The sequence below is a fragment of the Oncorhynchus masou genome, chromosome 28, assembly GCF_036934945.1.
Source record: "Oncorhynchus masou masou isolate Uvic2021 chromosome 28, UVic_Omas_1.1, whole genome shotgun sequence".
Classification (NCBI taxonomy): Eukaryota; Metazoa; Chordata; class Actinopteri; order Salmoniformes; family Salmonidae; genus Oncorhynchus; species Oncorhynchus masou.
Genome location: NC_088239.1, coordinates 41,523,924 through 41,537,863, shown reverse-complemented (window position 1 = coordinate 41,537,863; position 13,940 = coordinate 41,523,924). Strand labels below are relative to the sequence as shown.

The 13,940-nt window shown below is 41.0% G+C and overlaps 1 protein-coding gene across 7 annotated transcripts in view; it reads right to left on the bottom strand.

Annotated features, from left to right (window-relative positions):
* LOC135517588 (alpha-adducin-like) overlaps nucleotides 1-13,125 on the bottom strand; it is a 53,564-nt gene extending 40,439 nt beyond the window's left edge. For all 7 annotated transcript variants that reach the window (XR_010452052.1, XM_064942029.1, XM_064942033.1 and 4 more), the window contains exon 1: nucleotides 12,860-13,125. The gene's annotated coding sequence lies outside the window, so the exon portion shown is untranslated. The remainder of the gene's footprint in view (nucleotides 1-12,859) is intronic.
* Between the last annotated feature and the right edge of the window lie 815 nt (nucleotides 13,126-13,940).

Below are 13,940 nucleotides of genomic sequence, written 5' to 3'. Positions count from 1 at the left end.
GTGCTTACCATGTCATTTGATACAGTACAATATAATCATGAAGCTGAACAAACACAAAAACACTCCCCATTCAAGCACACAATGCTGATGTTGTTGCTGACTACCGTCACCACAGATCTACTGTGCCCATTCTGCCACACTGAAGCATCCAACCATCCCCAAGCTCAGTGGAAACATCATGGCCTTTTCCATCCATCCGTCCATTTCTACAAGGAATATCAGCTCAACGTTTTACATACATATCTTATACTTAAAATCACGCTTCCAGGATAGAGAACTGTGCAGCTACTGATAAAAGCTGCAATCGTAGCATCAGGCCCAGAGTTGTACATTTCACACCTGGCTGATTCATCTGTATTATGTACTAACCCCACATCACACAGGTTCCCCCTTCCCACTATTACTCAACAACTGGTGCACATCAGAAATGTGCAGGGGTGTAGCATTGACTGTGGTCACTATGGAAACAAAGCACATTACCATGGAAACTGGGAATAGCCTTTTAAACTTATGTAATAGTATAGCAATCTATCATTACAGTACACACCAACTCTACTCCAAATGAAAGGTGTTATTAACACGTTCCAGACTTGTTACAGAGAACAAGGAAAATAAATCTCATTCATGACAGATTGCACTAGGTAGTAGTAGGGATACAGGTTGCAACACCATTGTCATCTTTGAACCCCAAATGAGCCTGTCCTTCTGACTAAAGATTTGGTTCAAAATGCACTCTAAATCTCTCACTGATGCATGCATACCTAAATAATTTACAACGTATAACCTTCAAATATAATTAAAGGAATGAATCAATCTGGGTCACATTCCAACACAATGCCTTGGGGGAAACTAACCTAAAGAGTAGTATTGATTAGAGTAAGACGGCTTTGGAGAAATTCTGCAACAGTCCAGATGCTGTCCATAACTTTTCCGTCCTTTCCCAGCCTGCATCCTGACATGAGGCAATGTTGAATGCATTAGGAGAGCGAGAGATGGCGACTAATTGTTAGTACTACAATAACTTCAGTCAAAAAGCTGTTAGATGTTAAGTTTGGACCAGAGTTACTGTAGGGAGGATAGGGGAAGGGTCCATTGAGATGAACATGTGTGTTCTTGACTTTTGATCTCCAATAACCTCTGCAGAGTCCCCAACAACCAGATGTTGCAGTTCAGGGGAAAGAGAGGCTGATGCTTCTTCCGATTTTGGACGTTAACGAGGCGACACTCCATCTTAACTCCTCCTACACATTTACTGGATAGGTTTTACAGTGCAGAAAACAACCTCCCGACAGTTTTTCTCGTCAAGACCAGTATGTAGGTGGATCTACTTTCAGGTGTTTCTTTTACACCTGCTAGATCTCCAATAACAGTAGAGAATGTAATGAAAAATAACATTTCAGTTAGCTTATTTCAACACCATAGATAATGAAAGTGAAAAACATTTTAATTATTTGAGACACCATTTGGCTGTGTAATGTTATGTAACCCCACTCTACACCCCTTTAGTCATTATGTTGGAGGGAAAACCTATTTAAAATTACATTTTTTTTTCATTACATGCACAAGTACAGCGAAATACCTTTCTTGCAAGCGCTTTCCCAAAAATGAAGTAATCAATATCAGTAGTACTATAAAATAAAGCAGAACAAAAATACACAAGAAATAAGATCATTTTACCAAAGCGCTTTCAATCAGAGCAGGAAGTTCCATTGAAAATACCTTTCCATCAAACCTAGTTCATAGTTTTTTTTTTCTTAAACCAGGATAAAAAGACCACTTGCGTTAGCTCCAAAATTATGCCAGTCAAGTCATTTTGTGAAAGGATTTTGCGAGGAGAGGAAACTGAAGTTTTGGTCTCAAACTCACCCTCTCTCACTTCCCGTGTGTGTGCCTCCATATCTGGATGGGTCAGTGATACATGGCGAAGTCCACTATGCTTCCAAACAATGAGTGCAGTCTAACTCCAGAGTGAATGCCGGTCATAGATGTAATCCATAATAATGCTTCTTTGGGATGTAGGAATCCACTGCCTGACAACTGTTGCCTGTGCCTCAGATAACTAGTGTCCCTAACTCATAACAGAAGAATGCATTATAGCCATGGCCCTTTTCACTCATGTAAATGAGATGCTATGAGCATTGAACAGTGTGTTCTGTGTGTCTGTTGCAGTGTTTACATGGCAAAGCCCTGATAAAATATACAAATTGGATGCTTGAGGATGGTTATGTGCCCTGATAAGTCACTTGAAATACATTTTTAGAAATAGAGTTAGATGCCATTTCATGTTATTGAATTAGAAGTCTACATTCCAGCATTGATTTGTTTTGAACAGAGATAACAATACTGAGATTGACATTTATGGCAGACTGATAGAGGTCCATGTACAGTGGCATCATATTCAATACATCATTTAACATGATTTTCATCCTCATACAGTGGATTAGGAAAGTATTCAAAGCCTTTCACGTTTTCCACATTTTGTTCCAGCCTTATTCTAAAACTGATTAAATAAACATTTTGCTCTCATCACCCTACACACAACACCCCATAATGACAAAGCGAAAAGAGGTGGGGGTTTTCGTGCACATCAACTGAAATACCTTATTTACATTAGTATTCGGACTCTTTGCTATGAGACTCGAAATTGAGCTCAAGTGCACCCTGTTTCCATTAATCATCCTTGAGATGTTTCTACAACTTGGAGACCACCGGTGGTATATTTTATTGATTGGACATGATTTGGAATGGCACACACCGGTCTATACAAAAGGTCCCACAGTTTACAGTGCATGCCATAACAAAATCCAAGCCATGAGGTCGAAAGAATAAGAGACAGGAGCTAAGAGAGAGCTAAGAGACAGGATTTTGTCGAGGCACAGATCTCGTGAAGTTACCAAAAAAAGGTATGCAGCATTGAAAGTCCAAGAACACAGTTGCCTCCATTATTTTGAAATGGAATAAGTTTGGAACCACCAAGACACCTCCCAGAGCTGGCCCGCCAGGCTAAAATGAGCAATCGAGAAAGAAGGGTCAGGGAGGTGACCAAGAACCCGATGGTCACAGACAGAGCTCCAGAGTTCCTCTGTAGAGATGGGAGAACCTTCCCAAAGGACAACCATCTGATGTCATAAGGTGAATTCACCAATTTGTAAGTTGCTCTGGATAAGAGCGTCTGCCAAATGACTTAAATGTAAATGTAAATCTCTGCAGCACTCCACCAATCAGGCCTTTATGGTAGAGTGGCCAGACAAAAGACACTTCTCAGTAAAAGGCACACTAGCTTAGAGTTAACCAAAAAGGCACCTAAAGGACTTTCAGACCATGAGAAACAACATGCTCTGGTCTGATGAAACCAAGATTGAACTTTTTGTCCTGAATGCCAATCATCACGTCTGGAGGGAGCCAAGCACCACTCATCATCTGGCCAATACCATCCCTACGGTGAAGCATGGTGGTGGCAGCAACATGCTGTGGGGATGGTTTTCAGTGGCAGGGATTGTAAGACTAGTCAGGATCGAGGGAAAGATGAACAGAGCAAAGTACAGAAAGATCCTTGATGAAAACCTGCTCCAGAGCACTCAGGACCTCAGACTGGGGCAAAGGTTCATCTTCCAACAGGACAAAGGCCCGAAGCCAGAGGCCGGACTTGAACATCTCTGGAGAGACCTGGAAATAGCTGCACAGCAATGCTCCCCATCCAACCTGACAGAACTTGAGAGGGTCTGCAGAGAGGAATGGGAGAAACTCCGCAAATACAGGTGTGCCAAGCTTGTAGCGTCATACCAAAGAAGACTTGAGGCTCTAATTACTGCCAAAGGTGCTTCAACAAAGTACTGAGTAAAGGGTCACTTTTGTAAATGTGATATTTCACTTTATATTTAATACATTTGCAAAAGTTTCTAAAAACCTGTTTTTGCTTGGTCAAAATTGGATTTTCGGGCAGGGACCTGCAACCTAATTTTGGCCAAAATGAACTGGGGGGATTACTTCTACCAAGGTTCTCTTTTTCCAAGCTATACAGAGGGTGCTCTAGCAAACAAACAGCAGACCTGAGGACACCATCCAACCTGGAACTGAGTGAGTAGTGTTTGGTCTGATACTATTTTGAAAGCCAAGAAGAAAAATGCAAATAAAAAAGTACATTAGAATTATATATATTTTACTTTATGGATTAGGGGTCGACCGATTATGATTTTTCAACGCCGATACCGATTATTGGAGGACCAAAAAAGCCAATACCGATATAACATATTTTGTTTTGTAATAATGACAATTACAACAATACTGAATGAACACTTATTTTAACTTAATATAATACATAAATAAAATCAATTTAGCCTCAAGTAGATAATGAAACATGTTCAATTTGGTTTAAATAATGCAAAAACAGTGTTGGAGAATAATGTAAAAGTGCAATATGTGCTATGTAAGAAAGCTAACGTTTCAGTTCTTTGCTCAGAACATGAGAACATATGAAAGCTGGTGGTTCCTTTTAACAGTCTTCAATAACCAGCAACACAACGACAACAGCCACCACATTGAAGCGGCATTACCCATGCAGAGAAAGGGAAACAACCACCCCAAGGCTCAGAACGAGTGAAGTTTGAAACGCTATTAGCGCGCACTAACTAGCCAGCCATTTCACTTTAACTGACAGTCACACCAGCCTAATCCCGGGAGTTGATAAGTCATAAACAGCGCAATGCACAACAAGAGCTGCTGGCAAAACGCACGACAGTGCTGTTTGAATGAATGTTTACGCGCCTGCTTCTGCCTACCACCGCTCAGTCAGATACTTGTAGGTTTGTATGCTCAGTCAGATTATATGCAGCATAGGACACGCTAGATAATATCTAGCAATATCATCAACCATGTGTAGTTAACTAGTGATTACGATTGATTGTTTTTTATAAGATAAGTTTAATGCTAGCTAGCAACTTACCTTGGCTTACTGCATTTGCGTAACAGGCAGTCTCCTTGTGGAATGCAATGAGAGGGACAGGTCGTTATTGCGTTGGACTAGTTAACTGTAAGGTTGCAAGATTGAATCCCCCGAGCTGACAAGGTGAAAAATCTGTCTTTCAGCCCCTGAACGAGGCAGTTAACCCAACGTTCCTAGGCAGTCATTGAAAATAAGAATGTGTTCTTAACTGACTTGCCTAGTTAAATAAAGATTAAATAAAAAGGTGTTTAAAAAAAATAAAAAAAATTGGCACCCAAAAATACCGGTTTCCGATTATTATGAAAACTTGAAATCGGCCCTAATTAAATCGTCCATTCTGATTAATCGGTCGACCTCTATTATGGATACTGAATGCTGAGTTAAGGCTGCCAGGACAAACAAGATACAACTTCAACTAGCACTGAGGTGTGACGTGAGAGGTGTCGAGGCCTTTGGGCCCAACAAGTGGCAGGAGTCTTTGAAGCCCTCGCTCACTGTTCAAAGACCACCCACTGGCATGTTCAACAAGACATCTGCCTCCAGAAATAAAAGCTTATCCCAAGTGGGTGTGACACCTACTCCAGTTGCCTGCTGCACTGCTGCTTGGATTCCACCTGGCGATCTGTTCACCGTCTGCCCTGGCCTGTCTCCCCGTCTGGTACAGGTAACTCCACCACACTCCCCCCCCCCCTCTCCTGAGCTGTCGCTCGCCTCCAGTACACACGCACTGTTGGGGCGAGTGACTCTGAACTTATAACGACTTGGGGCAAGCCATTGTATATTAAAAATTGTTCTTGTGCATTTTGCTATTTGCCTCTTGCATGCTTTGTTGACTACGAACTTTCTTTACCCAACCGTGGGACAGACTGTCCCACACTCGGGACTCTGACTTTCTATTGGTTACACAGACTTTAGGCCTCCCATCCTATTCTAACCACCAACAAGCTTTCTCTACCCTTAACCTTGTTCTGAACACCTCCAAAACAAATGTCATGTGGTTTGGAACGAAGTATGCCCCTCTTCCCAAGGGTGTTATTACTACCTCTGAGGGTTTAGAACTTGAAGTAGTCATCTTGTAACCAAGAGGTTGCAAGATCGAATCCCCAAGCTGACAAGATGAAAATCTGTCGTCCTGCCCCTGAACAAGGCAGTTAACATACTGTTCCTAGGCCGTCATTGAAAATAAGAATTTGTTCTTAACTGACTTGCGTAGAGAAAGTAAAATAAAACAAATATATAGATTGGCAGGTAAGAGTGCTCTCGAGCAGCTAGATGTTCTTTACCATTTGGCCATCAGATTTGCCACCAATACCAATGCTCCTTATAGGACACATCACTGATCTCTATATTCATCTGTAAACTGATCATCTCTGTGTACCCGTCGCAAAACCCACGGGTTCATTCTTATTTATAAAACCCTCTTAGGCCTCACTCCCTTCTATCTGAGATATCTACTGCAGCCCTCGTCCTCCACATACAACACCCATTCTGCCAGTCACATTCTGTTAAAGGTCCCCAAAGCACACACATCCCTGGGTCACTCCTCTTTTCAGTTCTCTGCAGCTAGCGACTGGAAGGAGCTGCAACAAACACTCAAACTGGACAGTTTTATCTCAATCTCTTCATTAAAAAAAACTCAATCATGTTGAGTTGTCGCTGCTTTGCGTCATGTTTTGTTGTCTCTACCTTCTTGCCCTTTGTGCTGTTGTCTGTGCCCAATAATGTGTGTGTACCATGTTGTGCTGCTACCATGTTGTTGTCATGTTATCACGTGTTGCTGCCTTACGTCTCTCTTTATGTAGTGTTGTCTCTTGCATTGATGTGTGTTTTGTTTTATATTTTTTGTTTTTAATCCCAGCCCCCGTCACCGCAGGAGGCCTTTTGGTAGGCCGTCATTATAAACAAGAATTTGTTTTTAAACGACTTCCCTAGTTAAATAAAAGGTTAAATATATATATTTTAATATAGGAGACAATCTTGTTCATTCCAACTTTGCCTGACTCAGTTTGGCCCAGTAATGTGAAAAGCGTACTAGTGTCTTCAAATTTGGACCTGCTGCCGACTGCTCAGCACATAAGGGTGGTGCCTGGGTTAAACAGATGGTGCTGTGTTATTATGCAAGAGCAAAAGCAGGAGGGACAGTGAATGTGTGTCGCTAGCGGATGGCTAAATTAGCATCAAGACATTCTGCATTAATACGGCACCAAATTCTTCCTAAAGTTTAATTCCTGAAAACTAAATCCATTTAAAAAAAGATGTTTGGCATATATTTGGCATTTGCACAGAAAATGATTGAGAAATAACACAGTCCTCCTTAAAACTAGTCTAAAGCCGAGCCTGTTAGCATGGACATGTTATCTGCCTCAAAGGAGAAAGGAGGGTATTTAAGAAAATATCTCACTTCACAGTACCCACGTGCACTCCCACACTCATAATCTCTTTTTAATAACATCTACGCTGAAGCCAACCCTGTTTACATGGAAATGTTATCTGCTCCATGCTGCAGAGTGTTGTGTTGAGGGGGCAGTGACCGTGCTTGACGAGGGCAGTCAGATGTCACATGTTAGAGAGAGTGGTGGGAGATCGGTGTCTGAAGGGAGATTGGTTTGGAAAATGGCACACTATGAAATTCCATTTGAACCAAATGGACAATAAAGTATGGTAATAAACGTGCCGTGATAACCACACAACAACAGGACGTCAGAACACAGGCACACAACTGTCCAAGCGGGTCGCTACATACAGTATCTATTCCATAGAAATGTAATCAATGGCATAATTGGTGGACTGGCAGCCATTGAGTGTATCCACGCCTTGGTTGAAGATGTAATAATTACATGCAGAAAGAAACATTCGAACAGAGATGTATAAAATATATATATATTTTTTTTTAATTAAAAATCTTGTTACCAGTGCTGTTGCTTGATTTTATAGGATCAGCATTGAAAACCAAACCAGCAGGCTGGGGAATCCAATAATAAACTGAATGTAGATTATTTTTTACGTGTTTTTTAAAACTAAATTAATATAATGACAGTAAAGCACTTATGCTATGTATTCCCTGAAATTCACTACGGTTGTGTTCATTTTTTTGAGGGTGCAGTAGCCCGTTAATTAAATTGCGCACCTAGCAAGAGACTGTTTTGCTAGTGGTGTTTCTGTACATGTCCTACATGTGATGGCAGAGTTTGCTAAACAAATGCCCCTGATTGATACAAATCATCATGGCATCATTCTGCCAGGGTAGGCCTACTTTACAGTCAACATTTAATTGTGAAGGTTTTTGGGGGAAGCCTTTAGAAATCGATGTGCTAAAAAGCGCATGATGACTGAATTGTGCATCGCAAAGATTCAACCAAGACTTCGTACCCAATCGTTTTTCAATACATTGTTTACATGTCCATTGTTGCCTTAACTTATTTTCTACCTACCTTTCCTTAGTGGCTACAGATGTTTTTCTGTAAGTTGCAACAACCAGTTGAGTGCTGCATGGTCTTGCTGCCTGCTGAAACTGTGTGGCGCGCATCTGAACAGAGTATTTCACAGGCTTTGCATTTGTGTGAGTTACTTTTCGTATGATTTCTCTATTGTACGACAACTACATAATTGATAGGGTGAAATACCTCCAACACACCACTTTGATACGCATCAGTGGGGATTAAGAAGTGAGTATACGCAATACCCACTGAACAAAAAGTGGGTATACGGCATATATCTGCATATAGCATCCACTACACCACTTAGTGCCACTGGGCTGGATCAACCTGCTTTTCTTGAAACATTGTAAAATATTAACCTACGTATTAAAATATTTCATAACAACAGAAAACATTGTTCCTCGACCTCACCTCGAGGTCGACCGATTAATCTGCATGGCCGATTAATTGTAACAAATCAGTAATCAGCATTTTTGGACTCCGATTACATTGCATTCCACGAGGAAACTGCGTGACAGGCTGACCACCTGTTACGCGAGAGCAGCAAGGAGCTGTAAGTTGCTAGCTAGCATTAAACTGCTCTTATAAAAAACAATCAATCTTCACATAATCACTAGTTAACTACACATGGCTGATGATATTACTAGTTTATCTAGCGTATCCTGTGTCGCATATAATCAATGTTAATTTATCATCGAATCACAGCCTACTTCGCCAAACAGGAGATGATTTAACAGAAGCGCATTCGCGAAAAAAGCACAATATACAGAAGTATATATATTTTTAAACCTGCATATTTAGTTAAAAGAAGTTATTAATATTAATCAATATTAACTAGGGAAATTGTGTCACTTCTCTCGCGTTCATTGCACGCAGAGTCAGGGTATATGTAACAGTTTGGCACGCCTAGCTTGTTGCCAGAATTGTACATAATTATGACATAACATTGAGGGTTGTGCAATGTAACAGCAATATTTAGACTTAGGGTTGCCACCCGTTTGATAAAATACGGAACGGTTTGGTATTTCACTGAAATAATAAATGTTTTGTTTTCGAAATGATAATTTCTGGATTTGACCATATTAATGACCAAAGGCTCGTATTTCTGTGTTTATTATATTATAATCTATGTCTATGATTTGATAGAGCAGTCTGACTGAGTGGTGGTAGGCAGCAGCAGGCTCGTAAGTACTCATCCAAACTTTACTGCGTTTGCCAGCAGCTCTTAGCAATGCTTGACTCACAGCGCTGTTTATGACAAGCCTATCAACTCCTGAGATTAGGCTGGCAATACTAAACTGCCTATTAGAACATCCAATAATCAAAGATATATGAAATACAAAATGGTAGAGAGAGAAATAGTCCTATAATAACTACAACCTAAAAATTCTTAACTGGAAATATTGAACCACCAGCTTTCATATGTTCTAATGTTCTGAGCAAGGAACTTCAATGTTAGCTTTTTTTTACATTGCACTTGTACTTTCTTCTCCAACACTGTGTTTTTGCATTATTTAAACCATATTTGAGACTAAATAGATGTTATGTATTAAGTTAAAATAAAAGTGTTCATTGTTCATTCAGTTTTGTTGTAATTGTCATTATTACAAATAATTTGTATATATATGTATATATTATTTATTTTTTTATTCTTATTGTACGATTAATCGGTATCGGCTTTTTTTTGGTCCTCCAATAAACGGTGAAGGAGTTGAAAAATCATAATCGTTCGACCTCTAAAACAAACCGATCTTAAAAACAAGAGTGTGTGTGTGTGTGTGGCAGTTCCAATCGAAAGGGTGTTCCTCCCATTTAACAAAATCCAAGGAGATACCCCTCCAGTTCTCTCTACAGGCTGCTAGCCTAGTTTGTCTCTACTAATCCTCATAAAGGATGGGAATTACAGCCCACTAACTGACTGGAAAAATATTTCAACAGCTAGCAGACTAAAGAAGCAATAGTTTAGTGAAATATGTTCTGATCTCCAGTATTGCACCAAATTTAACAGCAATCTGCATTCCAGAGATGGCATGGCACACATTCACCTGGGGTCTCTCTCACTAGTGCATAGCGTAGCAAAACACTTTGCAGCAGAAAACAAAAACAAGTGTTTCTTATTGGACAAGTTCTGCAAGTCCCCCCATGTTTCAGTGAGTTTGGTGCCCAATGAACAATACCCTGATATCAGCAGGTCAAAGACAGGGTGATGGCACACATTCATTAGCCAGGTCAGCACAGAGCCTCAGACATCCCTGTTCATCCTCTGAACAACCCTCAATGTTCTTACCAAGCCTTTCACTAACTGGCTGCATGACAATTACCTATGATAGGATAACACTGTACAGAGAAGGCCAAACAAAGTATTAATCTCAAGGCTTTTTTCATTATAATCCATAATGTAGCCTAGGCAAGGCTGGATAGTCATCAATAGGAAAGAGTAACCAAACATCTCTTGGGAGATTGGAAGCTTATTGGATGATTGTTCAAATAGACAAAGAAAAATACGGGATGTTCAAAATTCAACATGAAATACTTCATCATTGTTACAGTGCACTGGGAAAAAACAGATGCATGGTTGAATTAGGCCTACAATAAACACACACCAGCACAGATAAACTAGTCCCTTTTACAGGACCCTGTCTCTCAAAGATAATTCATAAAATTCCAAATAACTTCACCAAAAGTAAGATGCACAGGGTCTCTGCTCATCTGCATGAACATGCCTTAGGCATGCTGCAAGGAGGCTTGAGGACTGCATATGTGGCCAAGGCAATAAATTGCGATGTCCGTACTGTGAGACGCTTAAGACAGCGCTACAGGGAGACACGACGGACAGCTGATCGTCCTCGCAGTGGCAGACCATGTGTAACAACACCTGCACAGGATCGGTACATCCGAACATCACACTTGTGGGACAGGTACAGGATGGCAACAACAACTGCCCGAGTTATACCAGGAATGCACAATCCCTCCATCAGTGCTCAGGCTGAGAGAGGCTGGACTGAGGGCTTGTAGGCCTGTTGTAAAGGCAGGTCCTCACCGTCAACAATGTCGCTTATGGGCACAAACCCACTGTCGCTAGACCAGACAGGACCGGCAAAAAGTGCTCTTCACTGACGAGTAGCAGTTGTGTCTAACCAGGGGTGATGGTCGGATTCGTGTTTATTGTTGAATGAATGTTACACTGAGGCCTGTACTCTGGAGCAGGATCGAGGTGGAGGGTCCGTCATGGTCTGGGGCGGTCTGCCACAGCGTCATCGTACTGAGCTTGTTGTCATTGCAGGCAATCTCAACGCTGTGCATTACAGGGAAGACATCTTCCTCCCTCATATGGTACCCCTGACATGACCCTCCAGCATGACAATGCCACCAGCCATACTGTTTGTTCTGTGCATGATTTCCTGCAAGACAGGAATGTCAGTGTTCTGCCATGGCCAGCGAAGAGCCCGGATCTCAATTGCATTGAGCACGTCTGTTGGATCAGAGGGTGAGGGCTAGGGCCATTCCCCCCAGAAATGTCCGGGAACTTGCAGGTGCGTTGGTGGAAGTGTGGGGTAACATGTCACAGCACGAACTGGCAAATCTGGTGCAGTCCATGAGGAGGAGATGCACTGCAATACTTAATGCAGCTGGTGTCCACACCAGATACTGACTGTTACTTTTGATTTTGACCCCCTTTGTTCAGGGACACATTATTCCATTTCTGTTAGTCACATTTCTGTGGAACTTGTTCAGTTTATGTCTGTTGTTGAATCTTATGTTCATACAAATATTAACACATGTTAAGTTTGCTGAAAATAAACGCAGTTGACAGTGAGAGGACGTTTCTTTTTTTTGCTGAGTTTAGGTGTTCAAATAACATCTGGCTATTAGCAATGACTGACTCAAAGGTTTGAAGGTCTCATACTTCCTTTCCTGTCCCATTCATTATTCAGGCCTACTGTAAACCGTAAAATACTATCCAATTAGGGGCCACATACAGTTCTCTAACAACATTGCATAATGCTGCACTCGATATTGCATAATGCTATGATAAATATCATAATAAAATACACCAATGCACTTGTTTAACCTAAACTCAGCGTCCTGTCCCGTGTAGGCTATGCAACATTCTCAGACAACAGCCTACTAGGACGTGTGGCTTTAGGAGCCTAGACCCACTCCTGCGTTTGAATTAGACTAGGTGGGTGATGGAATTAGTAGTAGCCTACAGAGCCATTGTTGTTACTAACCCTACCAGTAGGCCAACACAACTATTCAGTGTATAATTCACTATTGCTTCAGTTACAACAACAAAAAAGGTCCACACGCCCCTCTGCAAAGTCCATTGGCGACGCGTAGGCAACGTTGTAGCGACGCTACTAGCAAGTTCGCTACATATTATACAAAGATAAATGAAAATAACACTTACATAATTTACATGATCTCCCACCGACTGGATCGTACTACTATTGAAATAACATTATCTGTTGCAACTTACCCTCGTTTATTCGAAATATGGTTGGAAAGACAGCACCTTCTTCTCGATAGCGAGCCTGCTATTTTCACAATTTCTATCCGCTGTGCTTTCAAAGAGGTCTGGTTCTGCTTGTAGTTACTGCGACGCTCCGCCCAACTACCGCCCTCTCACTTGGGTTAGTTCTTTCTGGAATCCTTGGGACGTCCCTTACCTTACCTTACCTTACCTTACCACAACCCTTACCTAAACCTTAACCATTTTACATGTCAACTTCAATAGGGCACGTCAGAGTTGTGACGTCCCAAGGATTCCGGAAAGCATGGACCCTCTCACGTGGGTGCGGTGAATGCCTGGCACGTATATGTATAATTGGTTGTGCTCATAATCAATTGCTGCAAAGGCACAGGCCTTCGATTTATAGGAATGTATGGAGCAACACAATGTTTAAAAAATATTTTTTTTTTCATCCTAAAAGACATATAACAGTGCAGCCTATTTAACATGGCTGTGCATAAAAAGCCAAACCTGATAATATATCACAGAAGATTAGCCTATACTGTAGATATCCGAATGCCTCACGTTTCTCTAAGTTGGGGCATTTATGCTTTAGGCATAAATGTTAATTGTGTATATAGATAATTCATTTAATTAATTGCAGGACTTCTTTGAAAGACAATAACATTTAGTTGAGAACTCCCCCCTTTAATGTGTTCATTATATTTAATAGATAGAAATCATGTAGTCGACACACTGACGTCACCTTGTGGCATTGTAAGGAAATACAGGCTTTCCCTTCAAAAGTTAAAAAAGTCAACCACTCAATACTATTCATGTTCTATACAATAGTTTACCCCTGTAGTAAACCTCGAGATTAGAAATAAACCACATCTGCGACCATCTGCGTGCGTGTCTCTTTGCTTTGAACAGTGTTGCAAAAAGAATACAAAAATAAATATTGTTACAAGCTGCGAAATGTTATTGTCGCTACTGTACAGCACGAACCAATCATCTGGTTTCCACGAGATAGCACAGCCACAAAGTCTAAATAGGCTATATCAAAACAAAATGTAGCTTTTTGGTCTTCATTCAAGGTTAGTTTAGC